The 17022-nt window shown below is 35.8% G+C and overlaps 1 long non-coding RNA gene across 1 annotated transcript; it reads right to left on the reverse strand.

Annotated features, from left to right (window-relative positions):
- Nucleotides 1-11513: 11513 nt before the first annotated feature.
- LOC110263171 (uncharacterized) lies at nucleotides 11514-14558 on the reverse strand. The gene is made up of 4 exons (XR_002348328.2): nucleotides 14473-14558; nucleotides 14278-14369; nucleotides 12080-13258; nucleotides 11514-11741 (listed from the first exon to the last, which is right to left on the reverse strand). It is a non-coding gene; the product is annotated as an uncharacterized LOC110263171 (long non-coding RNA).
- Between the last annotated feature and the right edge of the window lie 2464 nt (nucleotides 14559-17022).

Here is a 17022-nt window from a genome sequence, read left to right on the forward strand (position 1 = left end):
TTGCAAAATTGATTTTCCTAAGATTTAGAAATAATCAATCCCCTTCAACACTGTTAGCCTTATCAAATGTTCGCTAAATCCAAAAGCGTGTGAATTGTCCCAAGAGAATTCATTATTGTTAAATTTTACAATAGTCTTTAGTTTCAAAGCAATTAAATTGAAATTTAAGAATTTTTTTTCTTTATGAGAACAAAAAATCTTTAATCTTAGATATCTTGAATTTAATGAATAATTCTATTAATCATATATAAATAAATATTCGTTATATTTAAATGATATTATTAGTTTAGTAATAAATAATTAACATTAAACTAAATAATCTATCGTTATTAGAAAGTTAACTAATCTTGATTGTTTCCTAAATATTAATGATATAATTAATACTGCTAAATATTCTGTCTTCTAAAAATGAACGCATGGAAATTTTAGAATTTTTTACAAACAAGTTTTAGGTTCTAACACAATAAACAAGTTCTTAATCTCAACGAAGTACTTTAAAATTTAAAATTACACCTAAATTTTATTCCCAAACGATACTTATGATTTTCATTTTATACCATAATAATGCTGCACAGATTCTATAGCAACAATTGGATATCATTCTTATAGGTTATCCTAATTAACATGACCAAAATCAATTGAAAGTTTTTATCCATTTTCATGTTCAATCACCATGTAACAAACGGAAAGTGGAGACAGGTCCTGCTATTAATTTTAAGCTAGCAATAACTTCATTCATTAATAAACTTCATATGCTTCACATAGTTTTCCAGGCAAAAGAAGCCAAACATATATGCCATCAAGGCCAAGCAAAATGCAACAACCTGGGTACAAATTCGTATTGGCCATATACCCCCTTTCAATGACAGTTGGCGTAACTTAGGGGGTGTGGATATTGTGCTCTAGTCTGTCGACAGGACCACTAGCATCCACACACAAAATTGGCCATCCTACACATATAGAAGCAGACATACATATACTACACTATACCAATAGAACTTAACGACACGACTAAAACGATTTCTACTACGAAAAACAGTTTCCAGGAATAATATCAAACGGTTATCTATAACAAAATACTCCAGAGTTCTATCTTTTGCCCAAATGTGGAAAGTGTTTCACTCCTTAATGCGAATAAGCTTCCTCCACGCTGCGTCTACCTTCGACACCACTGTTTCCCTGACCTCATTACAATCCAATAGAACAATCTTCGTTGCGGTTTTCATTCTTAATTTCAGCCGGTCCATCTGCTTGTAACGAACGGAAACGGTCAAAATTCATTCAATCCTTAATAGAGACACAACATGGTAAAATAAGGCATCACGAACCTGCCAAGGAAGGTTGGAAACTTTGAATTTTCCCTCTGTTTGGATCCAGTTCAAAATCCACAGACATGAATCGTTACTGCAAAATCGGAACTTGGCATTTCAATCACAATTGCTTTCGGCTTCGACAGATGAGACGTTAAAAATAAAGAATTACCATTCCGGGTAACTTGGGACTCCATCAGGATACTTAATTGGTCCCCAAGTGGTTGGATCAGAACTAACATGGGAAAAGCTCAGCATGTTACCTTCCAATTTGAAAAATTGGCCGAGCATTAGTAGCTGCATGCAAGAAAAGCGGAATTGTCACAAGGAACCAAATGATTATCGCATTCAGAACTGTAAAACTTATGGATTATTTCATGGAGGTAAAATGTTGTGCAAATTCGATTACACTCACAATGGTCTGCATGTTGCGTTCCCTTCGCTCCGTGTGCTCCGGCGCTCTTGTCACATCTAGACAGTACACCCTACCATGCTTAACGTCCATGACCATCAGGAACCATGTGTATGTTGGTTCGCACACTGGGACCAAACCTGTAAATACAGAAAGATCAATCATAGGTCATAACCTCAATGAAAAAGGTGCAAATGTGGAGTGAATGGTCACATTAACAACATGTTCTAGACGACTTGTTGCCGGCATCCATCTGTTCATGTATTTTCTTCTAATGACCTCGAAGGGCCTCATAGCTAGGACATCCTCGGCAAAGACGGAAGGTGTCTACCAAACACGAGGTGGCAGAACGCAGCAGGCTCTCATGGACGCGCTCATAAGGATTATGTTCATAATATGTGCACAAAGGAAAACAAATGTGTTAGCGATCTTATCTATTTTATATTTCTTATATGTAAGGCAAGGTCGGATGCAACTCACGTCAACATTGGGCATATAAACCGGCGATAAGGAGTGGAATCCTGCTCTTGGGACTTCCAGTGTTGAGAACTTGAACAACATTTCCCTGGTATTCAGGAAACAATAATCAGATCCATTATCGCGTTATCTACGAATAAATATAAGAGGCATTCTAAAGATAAGAATAACGACAAATTATCCCTACAAATATTGATCATTTTTTCCATATATGTAAGCGGCCATCTTGCATTCATCAACTGTGAGGTCCATGTGGACGGTTGGCCTAAAAACCATTTGGAATCCCTGAACAAAAAGCCAATGCAATGTTAGCTCGTCACTTCAAATATGGTACTAGGAAATTAAATGCGTAATGACTTATATATTAAGCATTGAGTGGTTGGAATGCTTGCCAGTGGAATTAATAGCACGGGAGAATCCATAACGTTCACCATTCCATACGGTTTGAATGTACTCCCACCCCCTAAAGAAGAACCAATAAGATTCGCCTGGCAATTCTGCAGAGTGGTTGCGAGCTTCCTACTGTCCAGCTGTTCGTCCCCGGGCATATGGTTAGAGTCAATTGTTTCCAATTTTGGAATTTTCAATGGAATGCGGCATGTTTCAGGCAGAGAGAACATCTCACACACTTTTGTTGTGCACTCAAGCTTAGACATGCTGGGTAGGTCCCTAAAAATCTGCACAGCACAGGTAATCTGTGTTAGCAATTTATTTAAAAGATAAACGAAGGCTGTTAGTTAAGCTAGGAAGGCTGTAACTTACTTTTTCACAAACACTGTCAACTGAGTCATGTGTAATGGTCCCAGAGTTGGTGGTCCTTTTAGCCACACCAGAGCACCAGTACTGCGCAAGGGTTCGCTTTGGCAAGCCTAAAGTGTTCGTGCCCTTAGTAGGGCGAGGAGTTGACAGTGCCTCATCAATGATGACGTTGTCTTCAAAACTGAGAGAGTTTGGCACGATTATGTCTAGCGATGAAATAACATTCGACAGGTCCAACCCCTTTCCTTTCTCCAAGCTTTTCTGTGTTTCTGCTAGTGATCCAATATCCTTATTAACTGCTGCTCTACTTTGCCTTTGCGCTGGTATGTTGGTTTCAGCCACGAGGTTACCATCACTAGCCATTATCGCGGCAGGTGTGGATGATATAGTGGCACCTGCATTTGGACTCCCCCCTTGGGTGGTCAGTAGTGACTGGATCTCAGTAACGGACTTACCTGTCTGGTACATGGGTCGCTCCAGTGCGGAGATGCAATCCTCCAAAGCTACTGTCCGAGCATCTATCTTCTGTGGACTCAGTCAACAAACCACAAAACACAAAAAACAAAGAATATCACATTTCAGTAGTAGTTATGAACCTAACCGTCATGTAACAAAGGGTAAAAGGTGGGTTTGGTAAGACATGGTGACGTGGATAAAATTTGTTGCTTAGGTCAAACAATTGAAACAAAATGGTGTGCACGAAAAAAGGATCACCACATGTTCAGCAACACAGGGCATGTGTTATATTTGTTTCAAAAGGTGCTGCCTTTGTTCCAAACCCAGGCACATTTCATGAATGTCTCTTCATAGATAGTGTGATTAATGCTTCTTCAAAAATTAATTTACATACGTACCTCCAGCAGCTTCACTGCGAGGAGAAGTAGTCCATCATGTTGGGGCTTCGGATCTTCAGTTAGGTTTTCTCCCTAACCATCATTAGCGCTCTGTACCCAAAATCGAGTTAACAAAACAAAATAACCACCTAGCGTTTCGAAAAAAGTTCAGAGGATGCAACGATAAAGGGAAGCATCATTCGTACCACGTTCATCGTTAGCTCTAGATTAAGCGTCGACGTTCCATCTCCGACCGAGATGCTTCGGACGGTTACCATATCTATCGTGGGTACAACACTGGAAGACAAGGTGTACATTGTTAGTAAAAAACACAAACTCCATAAACATGAAGAAAGACAATATTTTGACTACCCGATTAGGGATGAAGAAGATGTTAGATTCTGAATACCAACATCGGAGAAGCAATTTACAGGAAAAAAAACGTTACTTACGCATCATTGGTGTCAGGATCGTGGGAGTCTTCCAACTGATGCTCATAGTCGTCCATTCCCGCCATTTGCTGTTTGAGGCTAATGTATGCCTTTCGTAATTGGTAGGAGTACCGGGGTTAGGCGTCCTTTAGCTTGTGTGTTCCCCACTTAGTTCAGCTAAGATTTGATTTTATAGAGATCCCTTGAGTGAAGCGTGGGAACCAAAATTGATTGATGTGACCCTTTCAGGTTGACCCACCTAGTTCCGTGCTACCAACCCTAAGCCAATCTATGTGGAAATACTCCTTATTGTTCACAATAGACTCCTTGTATCCCTTGATATTGTTAAGAAAATGAATAGTCATGTCTTTCAGAGGTTGGCATTTCCAACGGGTGGATGACACACAAATAAACCCTCCTTAAGTCCATGGATGCAACGAAGAGATTCCCTTGATGCACGAACATTTCATAAATAATGGAACTGAAATTAAAGTGAAATTTAATCGATTGTAAATTTTTATAACTAAGTAATCTTAATTTTCTTGAGTTATAATTCGGTTATCCAAAAATTTTATTAGAACCAATTCAAAACTTATTAACTTCTTTTAAAACAAAAAAAAAAAAAACAAAATAATCTTGACTGTGCCTTTTCAAATGCTGATAGTTTCAATAATAATATTTATCCATTCTGATAAGAATTTCTCTTATTATCTACTCACATTTTAAATAATAAACTAAAAGTGTATATGTTACGTAAAAATAAATACCTAATAGAAAATTTTAAAAATCCCAAAAGTAGCACAATATTTTTTGTATTATTTTATTCTATGTTAGAGATTTTATAATTTTATTCTTTTATTTCTTAGTCATAAAAATCAAACCTCAAGACTTATAAACTTCAGAAAGTAGTTGGAACATTGAAATTTAAAATTTAAAGATAAGATAAATGTTAGATATAATAGATAAAAAAATTCAAAAATATTTATAAAGATACTCAAAAATCATTTACGGGGATTACTCTTCAAATAATGAATAATTTTAGATTCATATATATCTTTTTAATTTTTTCTGAATTATTATTTGGAGGTAAATTTTTAAATCTAAATATACTTAGTTTTCTTGAATTATAAGTCCATTATCCAAAAAATTTATTAGAACCAATTAAAAATTAATTAACTTCTCTTAAATAAAAAATAAATAAATAATTTTGACTGTCGCTTTTTTACACTTTGATGATTTTAATAGTAATATTTGTCTATTCTCATATAAATTTCTTTTATTGCTTAATCCCATTCTAAATGATAAACTAAGAGCTAGTGTACATGTCACATACATGTCACACTCAAAGGTAGCACAATGTTTTTGCCTTAGTCTATCATGTGTATTCTAACAATAATATTTCATAATTTTGTTCTCTTTTATCTCATGCATAGTCATGGAAATTAAACCTCATAACCTATGATTTTTGTAAATAAATATTCAGATAAACTTCATGTAACGGTTGGAATATTAGGACCTAATGTAAATATAAAAAGATGTTTAATATAATAGATTAAAAAAAATTCAATAGTATTTACAAAGATACTGACGAATAATTTAGGAAATGAAATAATCATTAAGAAAGCGAGAATTAAAAAAGGATAGGTAGAGAACTTCAATATAAGTTGTTCAAATAAACAGAGTTAATGACCTTTCCTTTCCTCTGTCAGAAATATGTATATAAAGTTCTTTGTGTATTTGTAGTGAAATATTATTTCATTTGATTATTAAATATATTACTCAAAATTTCTATTTTCGAATCCTTATATTATTTATTGACAGAACTTTTACAATAATAAATAACTAAGATTCAAGTATATCTTTTTTATTTTATTAAATTATTATTTGAAGTGTAAATATTTATAATTGAGTATACTTAGTTATCTTGGGTTTTAGGTCGGTTATCCGAAAACTAAAGTTTATCATAATTAATTAAGAGATAATTAATTAACTTTTCTTAAATTAAAAAAAATATAACAACGTCAAGTGTGGCTTTTCCGGGAATAGTTTGAACAGTAATATTTACTCACGTTTATATAAATTTCTTCTATTATCTACTCTCATTTTAAATGATAAATTAAGAGTACATATATCATATAAAAATTAAGACATAATAAAAAATTCAAAAAGCATCAAAAGTAGTACAATATTTGTGTTACTCTATTATGTGTACTCTAACCATAAGATTCCATTAAAAATCAAATCTCAAAATTCATATTTTTATAAATTAAAATTCAGATAAACTTCAAATAGTGGTTGAATTATTGAAATTTGGGATTTAAAAATAAAAAAAATATTAAATATAATAGATAAAAACATTCAAAAATATTTATAAAGATGCTCAAAAATTATTTTGAGAGAACTCTTAAAATAATGAATAATTTATATTCATATATTTTTTATTGTCTCGAATTATTATTTAGAGTGTAAATATTTATAACTAAGTATGCTTAATTTTCTCAAATTTTAGGTCGGTTATCCAAAATATTTATTAGAACCAACTAAGAACTAATTAATTTAACTTAAACAGAAAAAAAGATAATAATCTTGATTATGGCTCTGATAGTTTCAATAGTAATATTCATCCATTCTCATATAATTTTTTTTCGTTATTTTCATTTTAAATGATAAAACAAGAGTGTAATACTTCATATAGAAATAAAGACCTAGTGAAAAACTTTAAAAATCCAAAGGTAGCACAATGTATTTTGCGTCCAGAAAACGATAAACCTGTGGTCTGGCCGGTTCGGTTGGAACTTTTAATAGAAGAATTATTCAATTTGCTTAAAACCGGGCGGCACGATACAAATCGGACGACACCGGCCGGTCATAAGGTGCTCCAAATATCCAAAAAATGCATTCAGGGAGTGTCAAACCCAGGTCTCCTTGGGAGGTTCGAATAAGTAACGCCACCAAGCTGGGGTATTCGCTAGTAATTCTATATGCTAATCAATCTATATTTTATATAACGCAACTGGTTGAATCAGTCACCCAGTGACCCAGTTACCTGACCGGTTCGATAACCGATTCGGTCCTAAGAACTATGGGATGAACACTAGAGAAAAGAGACTCGATTCCCGACTCAGGAGTTCAATAGGGATGTCAGTGGGGTCGGGGTCTTTTCAGATTTTAACCAAAATGGTGGGTAATCGGGTCCGAACCAACACGGTAACCCTATCATATCTTAGTCAAAACGATCGCTAATTTTTACATATATATCATTTTTCTATTAGACAACGATAAATTACTATTAATATGTTTGCATTTGGCGTAGTTAAGTGTTGAACATAATTGGTGTTTAACATATTTGGATTATATCTATTTGTGTACCGTGCTTACTGTAATTTTTGACATATTAAGATAAAAATATTAATATCTTTTTTTTAAACCTTATATTCCCTGAGTTGGTTCAATCCATGTGGAAACGATCTTTACGGACCACATTTTGATCGAACTGCAATGGATTGGTACAGGCTAACCCCAAACGCTACCGCACGAACGCATGTCATGCGGTAGGCAACACCATCTTGTGCCCGCAGGCAGCTCAGGCGATTAGTTATCCTCTCGGAGGTACTTGTGATGTGGCTAGATTGCCAATTAATCATACTTGCCAGTTCCGTAGCGGTGTTCGAACCGGTCAACTCACCGGGTCACTGGGATATTGGTTCAACCAGTTTGGCCCTGTATGAACCGATTAACCGGTGCGTATGTAAAAAAAAAAAAAACTAAATTGTTGTAAAAAAATTAAAACAAAAATTTCAAAGACATCATAATAAAATTATTATTCTAAGAGTGACTGACTTTATCACTAAATTTGTAATAAATTAAATAGAAGTAATTTAATTCCTGAAAGATATTTACATGTATGTTAATTTGCATACATATTAATGACAAGACTAATATCCTGGGGGTTGTGAATATCATGTTTTTTTCTTGACTGGGGTGGTGCGAACCGAAACATCAACAGTTTGGAAAAATATCTAAACTCACACCAGAAGGTCATGTGTGTTTCACTGCGCTTGACTAGTATTAACTTGTCCCCTCTGAGTTTTACCGGTTCGCACAGGTTCGTTGCCTACTGCGGTTATCTACTCGGACCGGACCGGCTATGGTCGGAGGTTCCGGTTGAACCCGCCGGTCAGAATTGATTTCTAACAATGCAGTTAATAGGAAATCCATTTTCTTAGCCACATTGGAGTTTTTGTCAATTGGTCCCTTACTATAAAAAAATTAATAGACGTAACATAATTGATTACAAATGATACGTATTTGTTTAACCAGAGCAGGAGAAATTGGATAAAAGGTAACGTTGCATGTAATCCTCTCTTGAAGGAGTCGATGTTGAGATAAATTGTTTTAAAATTTAGAGTTGTAATGTAATTAAATTAACGTAAAATTATAGTTTGATTTTGAAACTAGTTGCAGAAGTGGGACAATCACATTTAACTACTTTAATTTCTAAAATGACCATTGCGCTCTCCTGACAAATAAATTTCCATTATATCTAATTAATTATCCAAGTTATTATATCTACGTTTTTCAAGGTTACACTTCAAATTTGCTTCCATTTTAGTAATGAAGATAAGTTCTTATTCAATTAAATTACACTAAACCCTCCTCTTAGTATTAATAAAAATAAATTTAAATCGGCAATGGCTTATGAGTAAAGCCTATGAAAATTTCTATAACAAACAATTCCTACAACACAATTCGCTTGCCACCAACATTCTTTCACCCTAGTATTCTTAATGTAAAAGAAAAACCGTTGGTCAAAGGTTTTACAATAGACGTGTTCAAGTGGATACACGAATACGTTCTCCTCATGTCACATCCTTATATTTCCAATGAAGAAGTGGTTCCTGACGTCAATCCATTAACGGGATTTGAACCCAAATCCCTCTACCTAGCAGGAGTCCGTGGGCCATCTCTGACCATGGCTTTGCAAGCATACTCCGTGTGTACTCACATACCCTTGCTCCCAGTCATGGAAATTAAGGCACATAGCGTTCACCAATCTACTGGCCCAGGCCTGAAACAAACCTGGAACTAAACAGGACCAGGAGCCCTAAGATTGGAAATTCATTACACGTCAACAGATACTGCTGTATCAACTTGCCTAATCTTAGATGATCCGGAAAGGGCAAGTTTGTCGAATAACGGCAGACCTATCATTCAAATAAAAAATTTGTTGTGATGTGATTGAAGAGACAACACGCTGTCTTCAAGCTTTTTTGGGTGTTGTTATCGAAAATATCACTTTCAAAGCTTCCCCAGGAAGTCTCGTTAATCATACAAAGACACTATTTGTGCTGAATGAGGCGGAAGCAAAACCACTCAAAATTTCATTCCCCAAATCCTTCCACCCCCAACACCCCAGAAATACTAACTAAGCTACGCTTGTCCGGGTGCAATGGAGCGGAGCATGCAGCAGTTCACATTTTTCGTTGTCACGAAGGGACACTACACGGGGGTATACGTCTCCTTTGAAGAAGCCAACAGGCAAATCGTCAACCACCCCGAACCGGAGTACACCGGGTTCAATAGTTACGTCCTCGCACTTCACGCCTATGAATCAAGGATGGAAACGCTGCGGGCGGACAAAGAGGCCACATCGGAAATTATGGCGGAGACAGGCACAGTGGAATCGCCGCCACGGGCACCCCGAACGCTCCCAACATTCGACGGACGCGTTGCATCTGTTGTTGGTGGTAAAGTTCTGATATACCTTTCCATGAATGTAACCATATTAACCTTATTAACAACGTACGCATAGATTTATGATAGACCAAACAATTCCATGTTCAGCATGGTGTGTTTTCATTTACAGGAGCACCATTGATTCCAGTAGATGAGTGTGCGTCGCATAACTTCGCCCTTAGCAACAGCATGGAGCTCTAGCTATTGATGTATTGCTACGACACTAAAATACCCAGCCCTTGTCTCTTCCGTGAGGAAAAATTCCACCGCCATCTCGGACCTCTTTATGCATTCAATGTTATAATCCCTGGAAACCCCTTTGGGCCAAACGTCCGGGCGAAGGGTCGGTACACGTTCCTAGAGGATAACACGAGGGAGGACGCTGCGTTCGGCATGTTGCGGGTCCTTTTAGCAAACACTGGTAATGAGGTCAGGGACTTCAACTACCTTCTTGCTAAGTCTTTGCAGAGGGAAAACGCGCTTCTTCAGGAAGAGATAACGAGGCTGGAGTCTAAGATTGACATGCTTGAATCTATTTGCGACAATAGCCTTGATTGCATCACCCCCTAGATTGAAGTTAAAATCATGGCAACTACCAAGACCTACACGTATCTATGTTGCTTCTAAGTTTGGTTTTCTAATATTTGTAATTTGCGAGTATCTTTGACTTAGTTCAAGTAGAAATATAAAGACTTTTGTTTGAAAAATTTTGTTTCTCATTATATATCTTAACTTGTCACAATGAAATGAGACTGGGAAACAGGTCATAGTGGTGGTAACTTTGATAATACTTTCCTGAGCTTAAATAATCAAACGATTATGTTGTCAAGCTTGAAATAATGGTATATTTTTATTTCGGCATAAAATCTTATTAAAAGGTCATACATTGCATTTTTGGGTTGCAAAAAGTACCTAATTTTGCTGATGTTTGATAATCTATGAATATGATAGAAACTTCTGAGAACAAGAATCAAATCTCATCTGCTATTTGGTATTTGATGTTGAATCATCTTCAACTTGAAGTAAACAACGTAATGCTTGCTAAATGATCGATGGAGAGCTTAGTGTATACTTTATCATCGATAGCATTACCTAAGCTCAGGGTAGGTCAATGCAATTAACAAGAGAAAACTACAAGAATCTTAAGATCTGGTGCAATTGTGGATTGAGAATGAGACACATTTAATTAATGACCAAGAATTTTACGAAAAAATATCCAGCTACAAAAATTCATGATAAACTCAAAACTGATATAGGAAATGCAAAAGGCATCAACAAGAATTTAATTGTACAATGCAACGATGCAAGTAGGCGAAATAAACTACTAAATTCGGTACCTACTATTTGACACCTACAACTAATAAGCAGAGATGATTTTCTGCATAATAAAATGAACACACGAAAACGATAAACAACTTCCATGAGATACATAATTGCTTCACTTGCTAAAAGACATGAAAATGTAGAGCAGAAAGTACATTAAGAAGTTGAATTCATCTGTCAGCCCTACTAGGAAGTAGAAAACTAGACTTGATGAAATGGAGATGAGGAAAAGGAATGGCATGATGGACAAGAAATCTCCAAGTAAAAATACTAGTTCACTTGAATGCTGGTTAGATTGTTAACATTCATACATCCGATTGAGACTGTATTTCTTCCTTGAAGCGAAGTCTAAATACCATATAAATTCAGCACAACCCGGTTGTTACATTTGCAGCAAACCTACATTTCTTTTATAGATTCAACATTCTCTGATGAATGGAGAACTTCTGTCAACAACCACCTGTCATGCAAGTCACACATTTGAGTTAAAAGTGTTAAAATTTAAGACCAGCTTGAAAATCTAAAAAAATATAAACCAAAAAGAACAATAAACAACAGAAAGTTGGCAAATACAAAGTACAAAACAGCTAAAGTGGTTCATCGTCTTTTCTCTTTTCTTCATCAAGTAAGAACAAAAACTTTTTACAGGGACCAGACAAAGTAAACCCAGGATCTTTAAACGATTCAATAAAACTAAATAAAAATTTAATAAAAGGGAAGAAGAAACAGTGTCAAGAAAATGGGAAAAACGAAAAACATGATTGCTACCCAAAGACCAAAACAACATGAAGGCATAACCTTGGTATTCTTCCTCCTCTGTTCCATCAACGTAATGTGCGCACGCAGCCTGTTGTTATCCCCGCTTGTGTGCCTCCTCCTCATGAAGTCAGCAACAAAGACGTGCACATTAACAAAAGTTACTGCATTTTTTAATTTCTATTGCGTAATACTTCGACGGAAAAATAGATTATAAATCAGATCAGTTTCAATTTCCGGCATTCCTATTGGATATCGTACTAACAACAATCATGATAGAACGTGTTGCCAACATCACGAGGTAGCATCGACTTTTTTTTAACAGATATTTTCGAAAAGCCTGCGGAAACGAATATTGTTGGAGCTACCAACGGGGATGAAATAGAAGTAAAATGGAGCATGAAAGAAAATGATAGTGTTTGAATGAACAAAGCCCGAGACAGAGTTGTAGAGTTATCGGAACTAAAGCAAGAGTTTCTCGTGGCATTTAAGTACAAAGGAGAATCTAAATTTAAATCCTCGGCGATTCGTTCCACTGCTTCCGAAATTGATTACTCGAGTTTCAGAGGTTTCCATATTGATGACCATCATATGAATAGAAAATTTTTTTCCCATACGGCGGTCATCTTCATGGAAACTTATCAAACTTGAATAATCAATCTCGGAGTCACTCAAATGAATCACCGGGTATTTAAATTTAAATTCCCCGTTATACTCAAAAACAACGAAATAATCTTGCTTTAACTCCGATAACTATAAAACTCCGTAACGACATTCATTCAAACAAACGCTAAAATCTTCTCTCTTCCTCCATTTTACTTCTATTCCATCCCCAGCTGGTAGGTCCAACAATATTCAAGTTTTCAAATTCCATTACAATAATTCTTTTATCAAAATTTATGCCACCTATTCTGTTCGACAACACGTGCTCGTTTAATTCATTACAATCGACTAACAAAACTGAATAGCTACTTAGTAGTATCAGGTCTGTCCACATCTAGCTAACATTTTTTTTTGAACACGAGACATGGAAATTTAAATGGGTCCTAAGTACTGTGTCTTCTTTTACAAATCTACTAAATAGGATTGCGTTTCAAAATAAAATTTTCACTCCATAACAAGTTCAGACGCAAAATGTTAATTCTGACCATACCTACTCCTCGTCAACATTTACAATTAACTAGGCCATACAAGAAGCGCCTCCATTGCAGGAAAGTATACCTACGAAAGAAAATTAATTATTGTTCAACTCCATATTCAATAAGTTTTAATTGGTTGCTGCGACGTAAATTCTCAAAAATAAAGACAACGTGAAGAAAAACACCTTGACAAGATATAGTAATCAAGGGACTTGGTCGAATAAAAAAGGTTACATCAACTGCTTACAGATAAAGCTCTCTTAATTCTTACCAAGCTGCTAATTTTTCCCTCCCTTAAAAAATGGTTTTGAACTACTAAGAAATGTAGCAGGTCTTACCTGGTGATGTAATGAATGCATGAATGATTAGAGTGATTTATTAATGTAAAAAATATCAGTCAATAAATTATAGGTTTGCAAAAGAAGTAGCTGATCAATAAGAACGAAATTTTTTGGTATATTGCAAACTAACAAACATACCCAGTACAGGAACAAAAAAAATGCATCCCAAAATTAGGAAACACAAAGTTAATAAAAACATTTTTTTGTTTGCATGGACCAAAACAAATGCTACTAAATTTAATATGGTTTCTAACTTTCACGTGACATAAATTTATAATAAGATCTATCCTATAGTTCTCTTCAGGTACTCAAATTCTGTTACTAGCTTTCTTTAAGACATTCACAAGAAGTTACAATCATCTTCATGCCAACATATTATAACATTTATTTGATTCACAAATTTCCACAAATATTTTACAGCGTTTTCAACACATACTTTAAATACATTCAAGGTTTTAACTAATCAAAATTCACATTTTACGACCGTATTTTTATAAACTATTCAATGTCGGCATTCAAGCAACAACATTGATCTCTAACTGGCAGAATAAAACATAACCAAAAAGCCAGCAACTTCTGATGCAACTTGAATCAAACCTAATTATCAACATATTCAGCAATTTCCGGCACCAAACAACTATTTGTGACATTATTTACCAGCACTAATCCCCTTCTTAATTAATTATTTAATAATTGTAAGGCAATCATCAACTGATTAAAAAATAAAAATGACACAAGGACAAACTTCAATATCACTCACCTCGCCAATTGATACACACCAACTGAATGGCCTATGGCAGAACAATATTGGTTTTGCATCCGAATCTCTCATCCCATACATTCGGCAGTAATCTATAACCAAAAAATTATATAAAATAAATTCAACAAACGAATAACCTCTTTCATAACCAAAATTAGAATATCAGGATCTCCAAATATAGGTGGTTATACTTACATTTTTTCCAACGTCTGGGTATGCTTCCTACACTTGTCCCACCACACTGCACACTCGATCAGTAATCGCTGACATCAACACTCATGATTTCATCCACCTAATACAACCGACTTTCAGATCCATCGGCATGCATCTCTCTCAGCCTCTATCAAACAGATTTCGGATTAACCAAATTTAAACGAAGTTTGACATCAACAAAGAAAAATATCACACACCTGAATGGGAGAAGATAAGCCCCACGACTTAGGTAGCAAACAACAAGGCATGATACAAAAGATGCAGAGGACGTCTCTGATTCTGATTGTCTTGAATTGGGGTTAGGGTTTTTATTATCTTTCATCGTTACTTGGAACCTTCTACATTCATCCATTATGTTCTTTTCGTCTTCCGATAAGATAACGCAATCTTATCCTGAACCACAACCCAAGCCCACCAATCTTCTACGATGGCTGCGCTAGATTATGACTAATGATATTCAGGTAATCAAATGGGGGTGGGACATGGTTTTTAAAGCTGACCCGATCCAACAAAAACAACCTGGCCCATACTAACAGAAGGGAAGTTGTAGCAATCTGTGGTTGTGTAATATTATAGAAGGGTTTGTTTAGTGCGGGCCTTTGTGTCGTTGTTGGGATTGTCAGAATAATGATGGGTTGGTGATGTAGGTAGGGAAAGAAAGTGTAGGCCCTTATAGAAACGAAGGACGGAGGGTTGGTGGGGCCAGGTTAATTGATATTTTGCAAAGAATTTCATTACGTTGTCGTTTTGGAAAACCCAAGTGCTCAACGTGAGGCTGTCGTCTCGCCTCTCCTTCCCTATCTCGGAGCTTTCTCCTCTCATGTCTTCGAGCTTTCGCCTGGGTCTTCACCACCGTCACTGCTACTCTGGCCAACACTCCCCCTCGATCTCCCAATCAGTTGAAATGCCATTCCGAAGATGGGAAGCGTGCCTTCACATGGACTTCGTCACATGTCATCCTCTCCTGGTAAGTTGCCGCCGGCCCAGTCACTTGGTTTCCTGGTTCTGTTGTCCTCATATCTAACTGCTCACGCCGGAACGAGCCGTTTCTCTCTAGGCGAACTGAGTCACCAGTGCAGCGTGAACGTCGTCGCGCTAGCTAGTCCCCCCTGAACGTCACTCGCGGTCTTCTTCCCGGCAGCATCTGAAGATGCAACCACCCCCGTTGGTTGCGGTTGTGAGCGTTGATGTGTTATTACCTCTACCATCAATTGAGTAGGTCATCCACTATCAGCCTCACTACGGTCCTTGAAGCAGAACTCACCGTTTCTGCTCAACCATTCTACAACTTTGCCTTCGCACGGTTACTTCCTCATTCAATAATGGGGTTGGAAGAACAACTGAGTTAATAAGGCAGTGACGGTGCTTGGCTCTGGTTAGGTTTTCTTTGCTCCACGACATTGCTATTGACACAACCTTCAATACTTAAATGTCACATAGCCTAATCAATATCCATACTTGTGACAAAAATAATCAAAGGCCCATGCCTTTTAGTCCAAAAAAAACCAACTCCATGCTACGGCTCCACTAGCACGCTGAGTTAATAGCTGCGGCTCAATAATTTCACAACACACCACATCTGCCCTCCATGTCAATAAACTCCTGTAGCTTTTCATGTGACGTTTTCAATTGGTTTTGGGAACAGCTTGCACCTTTCTTCTATGATTCTACACCATAATAATTCTAATAAATCTGCACCCTCAACATTTTTAATTATATATCTCAACGGTACTGCACCCTGGATCATCGAAGAACCAGTAAAGGTGACTGGAGCATTGGAAAACTTTCCAATAGTTTATGTTAGTTTTTATTTCTACCATTAATTCAGAAATTATTTCTAACATCAATAAAATATCTTAAAATTTATAATTATTACATCATAAAAATATAACTAAAAAATATATCCAGATCTATGTCCTTGACTTTTGAGATGTTGTTCTTAGCTTGTAGTTATTCTTTGATGACAGAACCTAATTTTGACCCTTGTGACTTGTGGATTATGGACACACTACACTTTTATTGTTTCTAGTGATTTTTGGGTCATGGACACACCGCACTTCCACTGCTCTTAGTTATTTTTTTCTCTTTTTTTTTTCGAGTAATGATCCAAATCAGTCCCTGAGAATTTTAGAATCGGACATTTTAGTCTTAAAAAAAAATTAATACACGGATCAGTCTCCAAGGTTTTACTCCGGCAGACAAATCAGTCCCCAATTCATTTTTCGGCAGAGTAATTACCCATATCAGTCCCCAAAGATTTTAAAAACGGACATTTTAGTCCCCAAGAAAAGCTAATGTACAAATCAATCCCCAACTTTCTCTCTGTTAGACATAATAGTCCCCCGTCCAAAATTAATAAAATTATTATTATTATTATTATTATTATTAATTGCACAATAATATTGTACTATATTTTTTATATTTTTTAGACAAAAATAATGATAAATTTATTCATTAAATTCTTATATATATATATATATATATAGTCACTCAATAATAATAATAATAATAATAATAATAATAATAATAATA

This window comes from Arachis ipaensis, chromosome B6 (genome assembly GCF_059453495.1).
Source record: "Arachis ipaensis isolate K30076 ecotype BB chromosome B6, ASM5945349v1, whole genome shotgun sequence".
Classification (NCBI taxonomy): Eukaryota; Viridiplantae; Streptophyta; class Magnoliopsida; order Fabales; family Fabaceae; genus Arachis; species Arachis ipaensis.